General features: G+C 51.9%; 1 protein-coding gene across 2 annotated transcripts in view; it reads left to right on the forward strand.

Annotated features, from left to right (window-relative positions):
- GAS7 (growth arrest specific 7) overlaps window positions 1–18,409 on the forward strand; it is a 208,389-nt gene that overhangs the window by 31,429 nt on the left and 158,551 nt on the right. The window contains exon 1 of one of the 2 annotated variants that reach the window (XM_055305581.1): window positions 8,605–8,702. The exons of the other annotated variant lie outside the window; for it this stretch is intronic. The gene's annotated coding sequence lies outside the window, so the exon portion shown is untranslated. Of the gene's footprint in view, window positions 1–8,604; window positions 8,703–18,409 lie in introns of those variants that run through there. 2 annotated transcript variants of the gene reach the window in all.

The raw sequence follows: 18,409 nt of genomic DNA on the forward strand, positions 1-18,409 counted from the left end.
TTGGAAGAATTAAAGGAGTTAATACATGTACATAAATTAGAACAGTGGTCTGTGGGCTTTCTCTGACTTGTTCACAAAACATTATGTAGTACTAATTTATTGTAAAAATTTTTTGGCGGGCGCCTGGGTGGCTCAGCGGTTAAGCATCTGTCTTCAGCTCAGGGCATGACCCTGGGGTCCTGGGATCGAGTCCCCCCCCCACACACACACCTCCCTATGGGGAACCTGCTTCTTCCTCTGCCTGTGTCTCTGCCTCTCTCTCTGTGTCTCTCATGAATGAATGAATGAATGAATGAATGAATAAATAAATAAATAAAATCTTTAAAAATTTTTATTTCATGTAGGTATGTAAGTTCTCTGCCCAACATGGGGCATGAACTCAAGGCCTGGAGATCTAGAGTCCTGTGCTTATGGACTGAGCCAGTCACACCCTCTGGGTTTTCTTTCCTAATTCCCCCCCTTCCTGCCCGCCCCACCAACCCTGCTGACTTCTTGTGGGAACTTCCTGTATCTTGGCTCGGCTTGTCTGGTCCTCCTCTTTCTTATCCTGCAAGACCTGCCTCCGAGAAGTCTGACCAGCCATCCTCCAGTGGTGCAGGCATCTAAGATGCACCTGTCAGATACAACCCTCCCTTGGCAGTGTTAAGTGTATGTGCTGAGACTGAGGTCCTTGAAGGCAGAGACCAATTCTCTCTTTTGGGATCCCACCACAGTTTTTAACATGGTCCCTTGTGCCCCGGGCAGTGAAGTCTGAAGCATCGAGATATGGGGAATGTACCCTGGTTCATATCTTGGCTGCGGGATCTCCAATGAGTCACTCCGTCTTGGGTGGGCCTTCCTTTGTCTCGTCTAAAATTAAGCTGGTAATATTGGGAGCCGAGAGGGTTAAGAGATAAGTGTATATGGAATCAATTCTTCACTTGGAAGTGATATTATAGAGACTGAGGGTACTGTTATTAATCCTCCCATGTTCCACCAGAATGCCTCAGCCAGGGCTGAGCACATAATAATGAGAGACCATCCCTGCCTTCCGGGAGGGAAATGGTTTTTCCCCTTCCAGGGCCAGGGCTTTTCAGTTGCAAGTGGCAGAAATCCAATCCACAAATTTCAGCCAAAAGAAAGAGGGGAGGGGAGGTTAATTTATGAGCTCCTTTTTTTTTTTTTTTAATTTATGAGCTCCTATTAGTGGGTGGAGTTCAGGCATGACTGGCTCCAGGGACTCACATAATGTCAACGGGGCACCATCTCTCACCTCTAACTGGCTATCCTCTGCAAGTGGACTCTCCCCAGTTAGACAAGACAAGTAGTAACTTCCTCTCAGCTTAGCAATCTCCCTTGAGGAGAGGGGTCTCCCCCCTCCAAATAAGAGGATATCTTAATAGGCAGATCAAGACAAAAGCTACAGCAGTTCACTCTAGAAAACCATCAGTTGCCCCCCAAGAAACCCCATGCCTGTTAATAGTCATCCCCATTCTCCTTCCCTTACTACCAAGGAGCACGGAGCTACTACTGCCCATCCCTATGGATTTTACCTATTCTGGGCATTTTATATACATGGAGTCACCTGCGATGTGGCCTTCTGGTCTTTGCTTCTTTCACATAGCTTGGTGTTTCCAAGGCTCATCCACGTGAGAGCATCTGTGAGTAGTACTTCCTTCATTCCTTCTCATGGCTGAATAATATTTTTTTGTGTGGCTAGAACACATCGGAGGTACCACTCATCAGCTGATGGCCTTTTGGGTTGTTTTCATTTTGGGCTGTTAGGAGTAACACCGCTACCGATGTTTGTGTAGGGGTTTTTGTGTGGACACGCTTTTGTTTCTCGGTGAGATTACAGGGTCCCGTGGAGACTCTGTGCTTCACGCTCTGATGAACTACCAAACCGTTCTAGCTCTTTAACCCATAATTCTTTTTTTTTCTTCCAAGATTTATTTATTAATTTGAGAGACCATGCAAGCAGGGGGCAGTGGGGCAGAGGGAGAGAATCTCAAGCAGACTCCCCGCTGAGCATGGAGCCCAACGCAGGGCAGGGGGAGCCTCAATTCCAAGTCCCTGAGATCATGACCTGAGCCGACATCAAGAGTCAAATCACTTAACTGGCTGAGCCACCTGGTGTCCCCAGTCTGTAATTCTTAAATGTCATTTATGGGAGCTGCAAGGCTATACCAATGTCTTCATTCTTTGGCTGCCGTATCCTCAAATGCTACCAGATGGGTTATGGTGCGCCCTTAGACATGACCCTCTTCTCTCAAAGCTCACATGTCATGCACAACCTTCTGGCACAGGACGTTGGCTTGTGGGTCTGTCCAGGGTGCCTGACGGATGCAGTGTCCTGGGGGGGACCCCTGCCCCCCTCCACCACAGTGATGCTTGACCCGCAGTAAAGCGTCATCTGAGAGAGAGGGGTGAAGAGTCCAGGGTAATTGAAATCAGCAAAGCCACCCCTGCCCCGACACCAAAGTGCAATCAAGAAATTACAAGACACAACCCCGAATGATTCTTCCCCCCTCCCCCCCCGAATGATTCTGACTCTCTTTCCCAAGCTCCGGTGTCAGAAATGCCCGTTTTGGCTTAATAAGGTTTCATGAGCTCTGGGGCATATCAGGTGTTCTCACCTGTGATGAGTGACTGGTCCTTACGGCACCTCTGTGAGCTTGTGTGAGCCGTTGGTCCTTCTACCATCCTGCTTTTATGACTGAGGACACGGGAGCCTTGGCATTTGGGATTTGCTCTAGGTTAGGAAGTGACCGTTAGCTCCGGACAGATTGAGCTTTCAGATCTCTTAACTCTGTACTGTTCTGCTATGAGCTCTTGGCAGTATTCGTACTTATTTAAAAATCTAGATAAAGCTACTCTGATTTTTTTTTCTTTTTTTTTTTTTTAAAGAATCACATTAGAGAGTTTGAGCTTGGCTTTGGGTCGCTTTGATAAAATCACAGTTGGATGTTTGACACGAGGGAGAGGAACGGCCATGTGGACTCCCCTTCCCCCAACCCACCCCGATCCCATCCCCTGTGCACAAACACAATTATCCAATATACTTTCAGAAATCTGGTATGCTATATTTATGCAAATGAGGTTTCCCGGCTGGTCCTAGAGTCTCACTTTGAGCCCAAAGAGGATATATGAGGATGTTCCCATTACTTTAAATAGCTCATAAATTCCAAACTGGTAGGTAGTCTCAGTGGTGGGATCGAAAACCATTTACAGAAACTTCTGGGATGTTTCCTTCAGTCTGTTTGAAAAACTAACTTATTTGGGGTGCTCGGAGAGTTTTTGCAAATTCAGGGAAGCCGTTGTGTATTTATACTTCACTGGGATTAAACACATGAACACATACATCTCTACTCCACAAAAACAATAAAATAAACTTGGTGTTGCGGCTTTGCCTGGAAGTATGAAAACAACTATTTATTCATGAGCCAAAATCCAGACGCATCCACTCAGTGGATCTTGTGCAAGCCTGATGAACAAAATACTTTAAAATGTTTCCAAGTGAGTTGGGTAGGTATGGATAAGTATTTTGCCATTAACACATTAAAAAAAAGAAGAAGAAACTGGATGTCTTTTTGGCTTCCTCCATGCTCATGGAAAGTCTTCACTTAATAGGTGGATCTCAATTTAGCACGCCCAGAGGAGCATGGATTCTGGAAGAGCGTGTCCTAAAATAATGAAATTTTATTGTCTTGCTGCAGGAAAACGAGTGTTTTTTGAGCTGTTGCCCCTTGACGGTGATGTACGCAGCCTGTTCTAAACCGAGGTGGTCAGTTTCCACCCACAGTGCACTGAAGCTGAGCAGGCCTCGGGCACCCAGAGGGCCTGGGAATCTGCATTTCTGGCAAGTTCCCAGTGACACTGCTGGTTTGTGACCCTCTGAGTAGCGAGGCTTTGGAGAATTCACTCCTTGTCTCTCTCTTTTAAAGATTTTATTTATTTATTCTCGAGACCCTGAGAGAGAGGCAGAGACACAGGCAGAGATAGAAGCAGGCTCGCTGCGGGGAGCCCAATGTGGGACTCGATCCCAGGACCCTGGGATCACACCCTGAGCCAAAGGCAGATGCTCAACCGCTGAGCCACTGAGGTGTCCCCATCCAGAAGATGTTCTTAATGAAGGCTCCAGACTCCACGAGCCCTGTCCTTCCATTTCGTATCCATGTTCTTTCCATTTAACACTTGTTTGGGTTGCAAATATCTTATAAACCAGCGTTCGTCAGGCTTGGTTCCCAGTGAGTGTCAGATGTGCTGTTTTGCTGGAACCGAGCAGGGGCAGGTTTGTAAGTGGACTTCCTGAGTTTGGAGGGGCCCCAGATGCCTGTGCTCTCTTGGCGCCCTCATGGATGCTGTTCCTCAATGTGTCCTCTGTGGTTACTGCATCCCTGAGATCCCTCCTCTGTAGGTTCCAGGCTTCCGTGATGAATGCCTTGCTGGTTCAAAGGGCCTGGGGCTCACACTCTGGACCCTTCCTTGGACCAGCAGGGGCAAGTTCTCATCATCGAGATGGGATGGTTCTTGCTCCTACAGAGACAGAATCATGTGCCTCTCCCCTTGCTAAGCCCCAGGGCTTTGCTTCTGGATTGACACCCCTTTGAAGGAGAGGAGATGGCCCTCATTTCTGGGGGGCTCAGAAGGCATAGCTGGAAACCCTTGGCCCTTCCAGGCGCTGCCTCTGGCTGTTCATCCTGACCCAGCCCCTCCATCTGCTCAGCAAAGGTGTGGTGGTGGCATCCCTGGAAGGAACAGAGGAACCATGGATGCCCTGCTTCCCCAAGCCGGGCTCAGGCCACCAATTGGGCTGACATGCTGGTAGGAACAGGTCTGGGGGCCGTGGGCTCTGCTTAAACCTCAGTGCTGACAGCACCAGGCCCCGGGTGAGCCTTCAGCATTAGGTTCTTCGAAGTGTCTGCTGTCTCCTCCCTTAACTAACATTTTTTAAAATTATTTTTTACAAAGATTTTGTGTATTTATTTGAGAAAGAGGGGGAGAGAGAGAGAGCAAGAGAAGGAGAGAGAGAAAGAATGCACACCCAAGCAGGGGGAGCTGCAGAGGCAGAGGGAGAAGCAGACTCCCCGATAAGCAGGGAGCCTGATGCGGGACTCAATCCCAGAACCTTGGGATTATGACCTGACGCTTCACAAACTGAGCCCCCCCAGGCACCCCTTAACTAACGTTCTTCACGAAGGATGTTACCTACCACCTGAGCTGCCTCGGGCAGCTTTCACTCAGACTAATCTGAGCAGGACTTGCTCCTGAGGATTACGGGGGTGTTCTTCTTTGCACACCTCCTGGACTTCTCAGATGTCCAGAGATTCTTCTGCACACACCCCAGGACTTCTCAGATGTCCAGAGATCCTTTCTCCCCGCCAGGTGCCCATCTGAGCATTCCTTACTGGGTCCTGTCCTTGTCTCCCTGGCAGGCAACCCAGACACCAGCGTGTTTGCAGCCCTGAGTCGAGCGAGCCTCAGTGCCAGCGATGGGCTATGGGTTTCCTCTTTGGTCTTCCACACTCTGCCTGGGGAGGGAGGGAGGGGACCGGCCTTTCTCGAACCATACTCACCCGGCCATACTCCTTTGGAGGAACTGCGTTTTGCCTTTCTAGAAAATGCTCGACCTCTGGTTCCAGGCGGCTTCTGTTGTGTGCTTTTTCCCCTTCCTTACCCAGTTGGTTGTATCCTTTAAGGGGTTTGGTTTCCAGAGGGTTCTGTTCAGGATGCAGGCAAGGAGCTATCCATCTGGCCCCTCGTGTCTGTCACTCTTCTCACTTAAAGAAAGACTGTATTTTTTTTTCTTAGAAATTTAACATCCAGGGGTGCCTGGGTGGCCCAGCGGTTGAGCCTTTGGCTCAGGGTGTGATCCTGGGGTCCTGGGATCAAGTCCCGCATTGGGCTCCCTGCAAGGAGCCTGCTACTCCTCTGCCTGTGTCTTTGCCTCTCTCTGTGTCTCTCATGAATAAATATGAATAAATAAATACAATGTTAAAAAAATTGAACATCCATGGTTAATCATTTACATATTCATTTCTAGGTCCTTTTTTTTTTTATCTGGTATTAGGGGTTCTGCAGAGACGAGCTGGATGCTTTAGAGGGATTTCACAACTTTGCACGGAATTCACTCTGGTCTCATAGACCCAGGGGCTCAGAAGTGCATCCTGAGGCCCGTCATGCTGTGATCAGAGTCATCCCCCACCCCCTAGGGCTGGTTCCCTGGGCCCGGCACTGCCCCTAAGAGGCCGGGGTCCATCTGTCCTCCTGGGCACTTGTTGTCAGGCTCCTGGGCAGCTGGGTCAGGACGTACCCCTGGCTCTGTTGTAGGGACGGTGAGAAGCGCAGGTGGGCACAGCAGCAGATACCTCAGCTTCGAGGTGGATGCCAAAACAGGACCGGTCACCAGTGTCCCCTGTCCCCTGGGGTCATTGAATCTCCCGGGCCAGGTCAGGGTGGGTATGGGTTGGCTCCACCTGAGCCCCTGCTCTGTGGGCTCCTTTCCCCTCCTGACTCATCAGCTTGATCTGTGACCCTGTGTCCGTGGAGCCTGGCAGACACACTGTCCTTGTTTGCCACGGCCACCAGAACAAAGGAGCCCGGGGGGGGGGGTGGCGGGGGAGGGCGGGTTTCATCAACATCTTAATTTCCTGTGTGCCTTCTGGAGGTTGGAAGTTCAAGGTCAGAGTGTCAACAGGGTTGATTTCTTCGGAGGCTTCTCTCCTTGGCCTGTGACAGTGGCCGCCTTCCCCCTGTGTCTTCCCCTCTGTACCTGGTTGAGGATCCTAGCCAGCCTCCTCTTCTCATGAGGACACCAGTCATATTGAATTAGAGGCCGCTCTAATGACTTTATTTTTACTTAATCACCTCTTTACTATTTATTTATTTGAGATAGGGCAAGAGAGTCAGGGAGCAGGTGGGTAGGTGGTGGAGGGGAGGGGCAGAGGGAGTGAGAGAGAATCTCAGGCAGACTCTGTGCAGAGCGTGGAGCCTGACACGGGGCTTGATCCCACAACCCTGAGATCACGACCTGAGTGGAAACCAAGAGTCAAATGTTCAACCCGGCTGAGCCACCCAGGTGCCCTGACTTCACCTTTTTAGAGCCTGCCTGCAAGTACGGTCACATCCTGAGGTGCTCGGGGTTGGGACTTCATCTTTTATTTATTTATTAGAAAGAGAGAGAGAGGGAGAGAGAACAAGCAGAGGGAGCAGCAGAGGGAGAGGGAGAAGCAGGCTCCCTGGGGATGCTCCACCGCGGAGCCACCCAGGTGCCCCTCTTTGGAGAGTTATTAACGGACGTCAGGGGTCCCACTTTGCTCCTGGATGGACTCTAAGAAATCTCAGACTTCCACACTCCTTGACGCTATCCAGGAGCATAATATCTCCACATAATTAAGTCTCACTTTTATGTCCTCAATAAATGGCTTCTCGTGTATTCCCTGCGTCACGTTCATTCCCAGGAAATTGATCTTCCTTCTCGTGATTATGAATAAAATTTAATTATGTTTTAAAATTGGTTATTGATGATCTGTGGTTCCAGAAGGATGTTCATAAATAGTCATGTTCTGTCTTTGATGGGAATTCCTTGAGGGTTTCCTCATACCTCTGATACTGGTTGTTGGTCTTAGATAGCACGTGTATTTTCTGTTTAACATCTTAATATCCCTTTTATGTGTGTTTTTCTGTGTCCTTCTGGGGATTGCAAGACGAAGCTGGTCCTAATACCAAGGAGAGGTATTTTTGAAGCTACAAATAGATGTGGGATGGTAGCAAAGGATGCATTGCCAGCATCTCTCAAGATGATCATGGATGGTTTAATTTAAAAATAATACAATTATAGGGGCATCTGAGTTGCTCAGGGGTCTGCCTTTGGCTCACGTCATGATCCCAGGGTCCTGGGATCGAGTCTGCATTGGGGTCCCCGCAGGGAGCCTGCTTTTCCCGCTGCCTGTGTCTCTGCCTCTCTCTGTGTCTCTCATGACTAAATAAATAAAATTTAGAAAAAAAATAATACGATTACCAATATTACTTTTTCCAGCAAGACCGAATGTCCATGTCCGAGGCAGCTGAGAGGAAAGAGCAGAGGATGGAGTGTCTGGAAACATGGACTCTAGCGCTAGTTTGGGTTTTAATTACGAATTTGACCTTGGTTGAGGGAGTATGTTTCATTTTCCCCCTTCACAACATCCCACATCCATGTCCCCTTATCTGTAAAATGGGTATAGTTATGTGTTCCTTTCCTACCAGTGAGTTGGAAGGATAACGATGAATCCATAGTCCTTCTGCACGTTTATTTAAATGCTTTCCCATCTGTAGACGAACGATGAACAAAGTGTAAACTGAGCGGATATCATGATCCTGTGCACCACTATCAACCCACAGTTCATTTTTCATTCACTCCTTTGTCCAACAAATATTTGTTGGGCAACCGTGGCGTGCTAGGAATTGTTCCAGACACTGGGAATACAGCAGTAGACAAAGTAGCTGATTCCCCCCTCCCGGTGGAGCTTATGTTCCAACAAGCAGATAAACACTGGCAAGATCAATAAAACAGGGAGGTGGAGGATGGTGCATGATGCAGCGTCCGGGGAGGTTTACTTTAAGTGGGTTGGTCGGAGAAGACCTCGCTGAGGTGACATTTGAGCAGAAGAAGGAATGAGCCGGATGGAGGTCTGGGGGAAGACTGTGCTGTGCAGAGGGACGGCAAGTGCAAAGGCCCTGAGGTACGACAGCAATGCCCACACAGCTTGAGTTGGGCAGGCAGACAGGGAAAGGGAAAGAGTTTCAGGTCCAAGAGGTCGAGGAGGGTGAGGTCACGTAGGACCTCGTGGCCTAGAACAAGGAGTCTGTCTCCCTTTTTTGGGGTATGAAGAGAAGCTATGGGGGAGCACGCCTCGGTTTCCCATCCTAAATCGATTGCTCTGGCTGCCTGCAGAGAGTGAATGGGAAGTGGGGATGGGTGGAGGCAGGTCAACCCGAAGGGATGGAGACCCTGTCCCGGACGGCAGCCCCAGATGCAGTGGGAAGCTTTGGGTTTGGGGTCCAGCTTGAGGACGGTGCTGGCGGGGTTCACAGAGGAGTTGCATGTCTCATCGAGAGACAGCTGCTTGGCTCTTCCTGCGAGCCGAGGATGTGTCCGGGGCAGTGTGTGGCCTCCGTTGTGCTGAGTTGAGAAAAACCAGGGACCCCCAGTGCGTCTCCAGGCCTCTGGCTGGGTTTGGGTGTTGGCTGGAGACAGTCCGCCCTGGGGCCTGGCTGTGACAGCTGCCCCCAGGCTCCTCCCCATCCCGAAGGTCACCGAGCCCCGCACCGCCCTCTTTGGAGTTGGCCTTGGTCAGGGAATACTTGGCCACGGGTGACATCATGATTCATTAATAAAAGCCAGACAACATTTGGGAGGCATTTGCTGGGATCCAGGGCATCCCGTCCTTGCGCAGACAGCCCTGTGTGTCCCTATGAGGCTGGACCCACCCACGCGCTCCAAGGGGGGCCACGTTGTGAATTTATACCCTTTGTGCTCTCAACTCAGCCCGACTCTGCACTGGGAAAAGTCTCTTCCCTCCCTCTGCAGGGCTTCGGGGCTTCGGGCCTTCCCCACTGTTTTCTGTGCCTCGTGTCCCCTTTGATCTAATGCTGGAAATTTATTTCCATCGCAAGCTTAGGCATCCAGCTCTGGCGGTGCAAACCCTCCACCGGGGACTGGCGGTGGAGGGGGTTGGGGGAGAAGGAGAGACCCCCCCAATCACCGTGCTTCCCCCTACCTCCCTTCCATGCCCCAGCTTTTTTTTTTTTAAGATTTTATTTATTTATTCATAGACCCACAGAGAGAGAGGCAGAGACACAGGGAGAGGGAGAGAAGCAGGCTCCATGCAGGGAGCCCGATATGGGACTCGATCCCAGGTCTCCAGGATCACACCCCAGGCTGCAGGCGGCACCAAACTGCTGTGCCACCGGGGCTGCCCCCCATGCCCCAGTTCTGAGGCCTGCCTGTCCCTGGGCACAGAGCGCAGGGGGGTCGCAGGGCTCTGGGTACAAAGGACAGAAAAAGATTGTGTCCTCCGCGTGGAGACAGGGAAGGCACACACAGGAAAATACTCACAGACCAGATTGAGAACATGAACAAATGTGAGCCAGCAGGGCCTGCCCTTTTTTAACTGGGGAGAAATCTGTCTGGCCAGCTCAGTCCCCAGGGGCGCCTCCCCTCTGGGAAGCCAGTCTGAGCAACGGGCAGAGGTGTAAGGTCGGAGCCATCTGGAAGGTCCGTTTCAGGAAGAAGGGAGAAAGGACTGATCTTGAGGATGTATGTCTGAGGATCTGTCTGTCCTTTGGAGGAGGAGGCCTGTGGGGGAGACAGGCCCACACCCTAGGGGTGTAAGGGGCATTGAGGCCCTCGGGAGAAAAGGAGGGAGGGAGTCCTTTTGTGGCCACTGCCTGTAATTCGGACCCACAGAGAGAATGAATGAGACTTTTAAGGTATGCCTGGTTGGCTCAGTGGTTGAGTGTCTGCTTTTGGCTCAGGGCATGATCCTGGGGTCCTGGGATTGTGTCCCACATCAGGCTCCCCACAGGGAGCCTGCTTCTCCCTCCACCTTTTTTTTTTTTAAAAAAAAAGGGCTTCTAAGTTTTGCTTCCAGTTGGGAATGAAGCCATCTCCCCCGCCCTTTTAAAGAGACTTTAAAGATCACATCCCCTTTGGGGCACCTGGCTGGCTCTGTTGATGGAGTGCACGGCTCTTGATCTCAGGGTTGTGAGTTCAAGCCACGCGTTGGGTTGTAGAAATGACTTAAAAATAGAAAACCTTGAAAAAAAAAACCAAATCGCTTTTAAATCATTTTTGCTTGCCTGAGTGACGTACTTTTGAGTGTGATGATGGCAGGCAGAGACCGAGCCGCGGCTGTGTGGACAGCCTCTGATGACCAGTGTGTGTGTCTACATGTGTATGCATGCGTGCAGGATGGACTGGGGTGGAAGGCCACGGATTGGGTAGCTGGGTTATATAGTAACTATGGTTAACCTGAGGGTTTGAGTCCTCTGCGTCCTGCCAACACTTGGTAGTATCTGTCTTTCTGATTGCATTTTCGGTTGCGGTTTTGGTTTGCATTTTTCTGAAGACTAATGATATATATATATATATATATATTTTTTTTTTTTAAGATTTCATTTATTTATTCATGAGACACACACAGAGAGGCAGAGACACAGGCAGAGGGAGAAGCAGGCTCCCTGTGGGGAGCCCAATGCAGGACTCGATCCCAGGACCCCAGGATCACGCCCTGAGCCAAAGGCAGATGCTCAACCATGGAGCCACCCAGCACCCCTGAAGGCTGATGATATTGAACATCTTTTCAAGTGCTTACTGGCTTCCTGTGTCTTGGGAGAAAGGTCTTGTCAGAACCTGTGCCTGTTTTTCTATAACCAACTTAAATTACCAATGTCGTTTCATTACAGGGTTGTAAATGTTCCTTACATATTCCAGATAAGAGTCCCTTATCAGATAGATACACGATTTGCAGAAATTTCCTTCTGTCCTCTATAGGTTGTCTTTTCACTGTCTTTATGGTTTTCTTTGACACACAGACGCTTTTAATGTGGATAATGTCGACTTTATGTGATTTTTTTTCCTTTTTCTTTGCGTGGCTTTCATCGTTCTACATGAGAAACTGGCCAAATCGAGGTCATGAAGGTTTATACCTGTTCTCTTCTAAGAGTTTTAGAGTTTGGGCTCTTAACATTTAGAATGTAGATCTGCCTTGAGTTGATTTTTGCAAATGGTGTGAGAAAGGGGTCCAGCTTCATCTTCTCGCAAGTTTGGCTATCGTGTCCTAGCATCCCGTTGTTGAAAAGGCCATCCTTCCCCCATGTTGTGGTCTTGGCACTCTTGTCATCAGGGCTTCTTTTAACTATGTGATTTATTTAAGTCTCTGGGTGGGGAAGCATCTACTGACCCGAAGCAAGAAATTAAATCAGTGAAGGATCACTTACATTTAAAAAAAATTGCTTTGGGACCGCCTGGGTGGCTCAGTCAGTTGAATATCTGCCTTCAGCTCAGGTCATGATCTCGGGGTCTCGGGATCGAGCCCCTGCATCGCGCTCCCCTCTCTCCTTTTGTCCCTCCCTCCACTTGTGCACGTGCTCTCTCTCTCTCTCTCTCAAATAAATAAAATCTTTAAAAAATTCTTTTGTTTGGACTTCTACACAAGATTTCAATGAAAACTTTCACTGAAAATGAAAATCGGCAACATGTAATGTGGCTATATAGATAGAAGTAAGGAAATTTGGAGTTTTATTAATCTGGCCCCATTGGTGGTGGGGTGGCGGGGGAAGCTCGGGAGGCACTTGGCCTGGAATTGGATGGTGTGTCCAACCAGAGCTGATTGCATCAAGTGTGGGATCCCGGGCTGTGGGTCTGGGAGCATGGGGAGCCCCATGTCCTGCCCCAGCTCACACTCCCCCAGTGCCTCCCTAGGAGTATGAGGTCAGCACCAGGACAGCTGGGCACAAGGTACAGCCGGCTGTGGGACCTGGTTCCAGTTTTTCCTTGGCCTTGAATCAGGAGGGGAATGAGGGAATTATTTCTTCTAGAAGCTTCCACCGCAGAATGGAATCCTGGAGCGCCAAGGCCTCTGCCTCCCATGCATGGGTTGGGCGGGGGAGCTGCCCGGGACCGTGGGTGTGGGCCGAGAGGACGCACGCATGGCCTCCCATGTGACTCAGGGCCCCAGCACTGGGCAAGGTTGTGTGCTGGGGTCCCCAGGCCTGGCCCAGCTCTTGGAAACCAGACCCGCATCCACTGCGAATGGTTGAACACCCGAGAGCAGAGCATTAACAGAGTCCCCGATGTTCAGAACCCTAATGCAGTATTGGCGTGTGCTCCGTCCAGAATGTTCCTGCCCCCAGACGCGGTCCTGCAGTTGGCACAGATCTGTATGGTTCTCGTGTTTAATCAACGTCATGGGGGAGAGACTTGGGGGGGCGGCGGTGGTTGTTCCAGGATGTGCTCAGAGCTTCCTGCCCTGGGCCGCTCAGCGCAGCTTGGCACCTGCCCGGTCTTGGGGGACTTTGTGGGGATGGAGATGGCAGCCCTTTTCTTGGAGGGGAGTCGGATCAGGAGGTTCGGGTTACTGCTTTTCAAAATCAAGTTCTCCGGTTATAACCTGCAGCCCCGAGTGCACAGTTGAGATGCTTTCTGGGAAGCTGGATAGGGCTGTTGATGCCAAGGGTTCTGGAACCAGGGGAAAAGTGAGCATTGCCTTGCAGTACTGCAGATCTGGGCTCTTCCAGACCCTGGAACCAGCTAGCAAAGGCCCCGGGCCGGCCACCCCCAGCCGGCCACCCCCAGCTGGCCTGCCTTCACACCGCAGACCGTGCAACAGAGGGAGGGCCCTGCAGTGACCCCCGGAGTCCCCCTGGTGTTAGCTGGAGCTGGGTCTCAGGAGGGGGCTGTGGGGGCTCTGCTGCCTCTTCCCTCGGGCTCCCCGGGTCACTGTTTATTACTTCATTTCAGCCTTCAGAGTGAGGCCAACACCCACAATCCTGAGATGCTGGATCATCTCATAGGATAGTGACAGGTTCAGATGTCAGGGGCCAGGTAGGCCCTGAGATCCCAGGAATCAAGTGCCGTCAGAAACAGTGTCACCCAGCTGTAGGGAACGCAGACCCAGCTGCAAATCCACAATCTCCCCGTCTTCTAATGTTGGTATTGATTCAAATCGAAAACAGCAGCAGACAGCACAGTGTGCTGCCCAGAACCTACTCACAGCCTCCTTGTAACCCTCTCTCTGCATAGTTAGGTCCTAGGGACAGGTGGTGACTCACCGAGGGTCGCCGATCCAATAGGCAGTGTGCACTCACACCCAGGTTTCTGGACTCCCGGGCTCTGGTGGCCGGTCAACCTTACCAGTACCTCGGGGCACCTGGGTGGCTCAGCGGTTGAGCATCTGCCTTCCGCTCAGGGCAGGACCCCAGGGTCCTGGGATCGAGTCCCACATTGGGGGAGCAGTAGGGAGCCTGCTTCTCCCTCTGCCTGTGTCTCTGCCTCTCTCTCTGTGTGTCTCATGAATAAATAAACAAAATCTTTAAAAAAAAAAAACCTTACCAGTACCCGCCAGTCAAGCAAACAGAGTCCCAGTGTGGTTAAGGAAGATCATTCAGCTCAGTAAGGGGCAGAGCTGGGATTTGAACCTGGAACTGGCCTGCTCTGTCCCTCCTGCTGTCACTGGGATGAGAATTGGCATCTGCTTGGTTATGGAGCGTGTTTTCTCCCCACAGCTCCGCACTGGGATTGGCTCCTCCTAACCCTCCAAACAGAGCTGTTGTGTGACCAGTGAGCAGCTTCCCCGAATCCTGTGGACTTGTGGGGGAGCAGGAGGAGATCCTGGGAGCACACGCGTGTGTGTACGGGTGGCTTCTGCACCTCTTGCTTATACCCATCCATCATTCCCGGGTTTCCTCCCGAGAGCTCAGAGAAGTTCCCTAGAAGGAGGAGTTGGAGCAGATGCTTTTCTGTGTCTGAGAAGCAGCCCCCCGCCCTCTTAGCTAGAAAGGCCCACTTCACCCGTGCCCTCCCTGAGCCACCGGCTCAGTTACCACTGAATTGGTGTCTCCAGGCTCAGCCCCGACAGGGGGTCCCCTGCGGATTCGGGGGGCGCTCTGGGCAGGGCGAGCCAGGACCACAGCCAGGCAGCACCCTCGGTGGGCAGGAGCCTAGGAGCTCCCAGAACACACCTTGTCCGGCTCCCCAAGGCTTCATCACGAGAGTCTGCTGGAGGGTCCTATGTGCATGGTGGGACCCGTCCCGCGGTGGGACGGGGTCGGGGGGACGGGGCAGGTAGGGCTCATAAATCAGGCGCAGGGGCTTCTCAAAGATTCACTAACTAAATATTTTCCAGATGTTTTCATAGTCCTTTAGGGCTGATCTAGAGGAGGGCTAAACAAGACTCAGTCCTAACTTCTCCAGGGGCTCCCACCCTCTACAACCCCTGGACCCCTCGCACCCTGGCCTCATTCCCAGCACCCCCCCGACCCCACCCCCCTCCCCCTCTCCCTCCTCCTTTCTCCTCCTGGGAAAGAGGATGGCCTCTTCTCCTTTTTTAGCCCTGTTACACTTGTAATATTCTTTACTCTGAATATCTTTCTACGTTAGCCCACGAATCTAAAGCGTCCTTTTTGGTGTTTGCTATATCAGTTCATTGTTCGGACGAACTGTTTATTATTTATAATCTCCTAACGATGGACATTGAGGTTACTTCCTTCTTTTTTTTTTTTTTTTTTGGCTATTAAAATCCCTGGTGCTGCATCCCCGTGATGACATCTCCTTGCGCTGAGATGGATTTGCTCTTTGGAATGGTTATACCAATTCACAGCCCTTGCGATGACTCATGCCCCATTTGTTGGCCAAGGCTGAGATTGGCAGGCCTATGGAGAGCTTTTATTTTATTAATTTATTTATATTTATTTATTTCCCCTCTTCGCTCCCCTCTTCCGCCAAACTTTTTTTTTTTTTAAGAGAAAAATGTAAAAAGAGAACTGGTAGCTACAGATTCTCCCTCTGACCTTATGGGTTACTGTGCCTGTGCTGTTTTTCTCCATGCCTTGCTCCTGCCTGTCCTTCTATGCTCCTGTGAGCACGGAGAAGTGTGCTGCTCTAATGGAAGGAGTGTGCTGGATGGGAGGCCCCTGCGCCAACCCTGGCTCTGTTACCCAGTGACCTAAGGAGCTTGCCTTCCTGGTGCATCTGTTTTCTCGTCTTTGCAATGGGAATAATCACACTTGTGGCACATGCTTGGTGCATGGTGGGGGGACGGGTAAATATTTATTTTCAGACCTCCCCCAGTGATGAGAGCTTCCGTGACTTCTCTTCTGCCCCTGACCTCCAGCACTTCTCTGTCACCCCCGACTCATGGCTTAATCCACCACGAAGTGCTTTCATGCTTGCAGACTCAAGGGATGCGTGATTTGGATCTTTGGGTGCATGGTGGTGACCCAGGCTCTTGTGGGGGTAGTTCCTCTGCCCTGAGACTTCTAGAGGTGTTGGATGAATGAATGTGGGGATCGCATGGGCCCCCTGGGGTTCTTCTCTGCCAAATTCAAGGGAGCACTTGGTGGGGTATAGCGAGTACAGATGGCACTGTGGGAGGAGGTGGAGGGCCTACCTGCCACAGGGCCTTGTGCCCACCTGTGCGTGTATGTAGGTGTACATAGCGTATCTGGGCTCCCTCCTTTGAGATTTGGGAAGGGGCTGTGGCATGGAAGCTGCATTTCCCCAGGACCCCGACCTGTGGGTCTCCCCTAGGAGCTGGGTGTGCAGCCCGAGTCCTGGGTGTGAGTGAGGGCCCATCTGTGCAGGGCTGCCCAGTTTCTTGTCTGCCGCCCGCCTGGCCTCTCCCTGTTGGAAGCTGTGCAAGGCCCCGCCACGAGGGGCTGGTCGGAGCCGGAGCCGTGTGGGGAGCCCTCTGGGGCACAGTGACGGCTCTGTTTCCTCCTCTGCCTCGCCAGGGGCCCCCATTCACTGCAAGGAGAGTCACGCATTCCCCCTTGAGATAAGAATAGAGCCCGACTGTGCCCCAGGACAGAGTCCAGCTTCTTCTGCCGACCCTCCGAGGCCTGGCAAGGGCCCCCAGATGGTACTGGCATGAGTGGGCCCTGGCCGCCTGCCCCGCCAGCCCCTTGTGCATTGTGCGGCGGGGACACTGGGTGCAGTGTGCATGCGTGCCCGCCCGGCCCCCCCACCCAGAGACCACTGTCTCCAGGCTCTGCTCAGGATGGAGGGGTTTGGCTTCCAGTCAGCTGCCCCTGGGCTCTACGGTGCCCCTTCCCTTCTGGGGCCTCAGACTCCACCCTCCCGGTCCTGATACCTCCCCTGCGTGGCCACTCCTGTTTCTTCCTGGAAGTGAGGGCTGGAGCCCTGGCTGGAGGGTGGGGAGGAACGTGGCTGGGTGTTGAAGGCTGCATTCTGGCAACGCAGCCGCCTTCTCCTGCAGCCCCAAGGTGCAGGAGACAGGGGCCAGGGGCCACCGATTGTGTGTGATGAATGGGGTGCTGGCGCCCCCCCCCCAGCCCTGCCCCTGTGTCGCAGTCTCACGTCACTCTTGACAGCCGGACTGGGCCAGGCTATCTTAACCGGGCATAGGGGCGAGGGGTGCTCCTGAGCTCTCCTTGTGATCAGGTCGGATGATCCTTAGTGTAGTTGCCAGCCTTCAGACTCTCAGGGTGGGGCTTCTCAAACTGTGGTCCCCGGACCAACCACATGAGCCACAGCATCACCTGGGAGCTTGCTGGAGATGCCCATCCTCAGGCCCCACAAATCTGCATTGACATGTTCTCTAGGGGGTTCTGGTGCCCGCCCCAGGTGCTCTGGGGTTAACTGTTTGCAAACAGATTTCAGCACTTTGCCGGGTAGGTTGGGTGACTCAGATGAACACTGAGGGCTGTGACATCCTGGTGGGCACACGTTCCATCCAAAGGCATTCAGATAAAGGGATCTAAAAATATTTGTTTGAACGTGGAGTCTCCCATTCCAAGAAAAAAACAAAAAACAAAAAGAAAAACAAAAACCCTGGATGCCTGGGTGGCTCAGCGGTTGAGCATCTGCCCTTGGCTTAGGGCATGACCCCAGGGTCCTGGGATGGAGTACCACATCGGGCTCCTGGCAGGGAGCCTGCTTCTCCCTCTGCCTGTGTCTCTGCCTCTCATGAATAAATAAATAAAACCTTAAAAAACAACAACAACAAAAAACTTCAATCTTAACATTTTCACACCTTCCAATTGATTCTCCAGCTGTATGAGGTCACGTTTTGGGTTCGCGGATGAAAACACTGAACGGTGTGTCCCTGAGCAACTTGGTGCAGTGGAGGTGTGAGTGGAAGCCAGGGTTTTCCACCTACCCACCGAGGAGTCAGCCATGAGGCCAGTGGGGTGAGGTGCCCCTTCAGGTGGCTCCTGGCCTGGCCTGACAAAACAAGAGAGTTGCTGCTGAGTATTTGGATAGGGCCATGCACATAAGATGTGAATGTTTTGGGGCAAACGCTGCCTTATCTGGGTCTTTGTCCCAACCTGCGAGGGTTCCTGAAAGTCGTGGCCTTGGGGCACCAGCCACTCTTCCAGGAAGAAAGTGCTAGAAGTGCAAGTCTCCCCCCGGGACAGGGCAGGGTGAGTAGAAACAGTGGCTGACCGTTTTTTCTGAGGCTTTCAGGGTTTCCGAGGCAATGTCCCCTGGGTGGGTGCAGGAGAACGATACCACCTCTGTTTGCAAGCGAGAAAGCGTAGTCTCTGGGGGGGTTCTGGTCGCACCTCCTGCCACCCTTGTGTCAGGCCCCCCCACTCACACCTCCCCAGTCCTCCTCAGGAGACCCAGTCTCGGTGGCTTCCGAGTCTAGGTTTGAAGCAGTGCGGTCGAGAAGCATGAGACAGGTTGGTGAGGGGCAGGTAGGTA

This window comes from Nyctereutes procyonoides, unplaced genomic scaffold (genome assembly GCF_905146905.1).
Source record: "Nyctereutes procyonoides isolate TBG_1078 unplaced genomic scaffold, NYPRO_anot_genome, whole genome shotgun sequence".
Taxonomy (NCBI): Eukaryota; Metazoa; Chordata; class Mammalia; order Carnivora; family Canidae; genus Nyctereutes; species Nyctereutes procyonoides.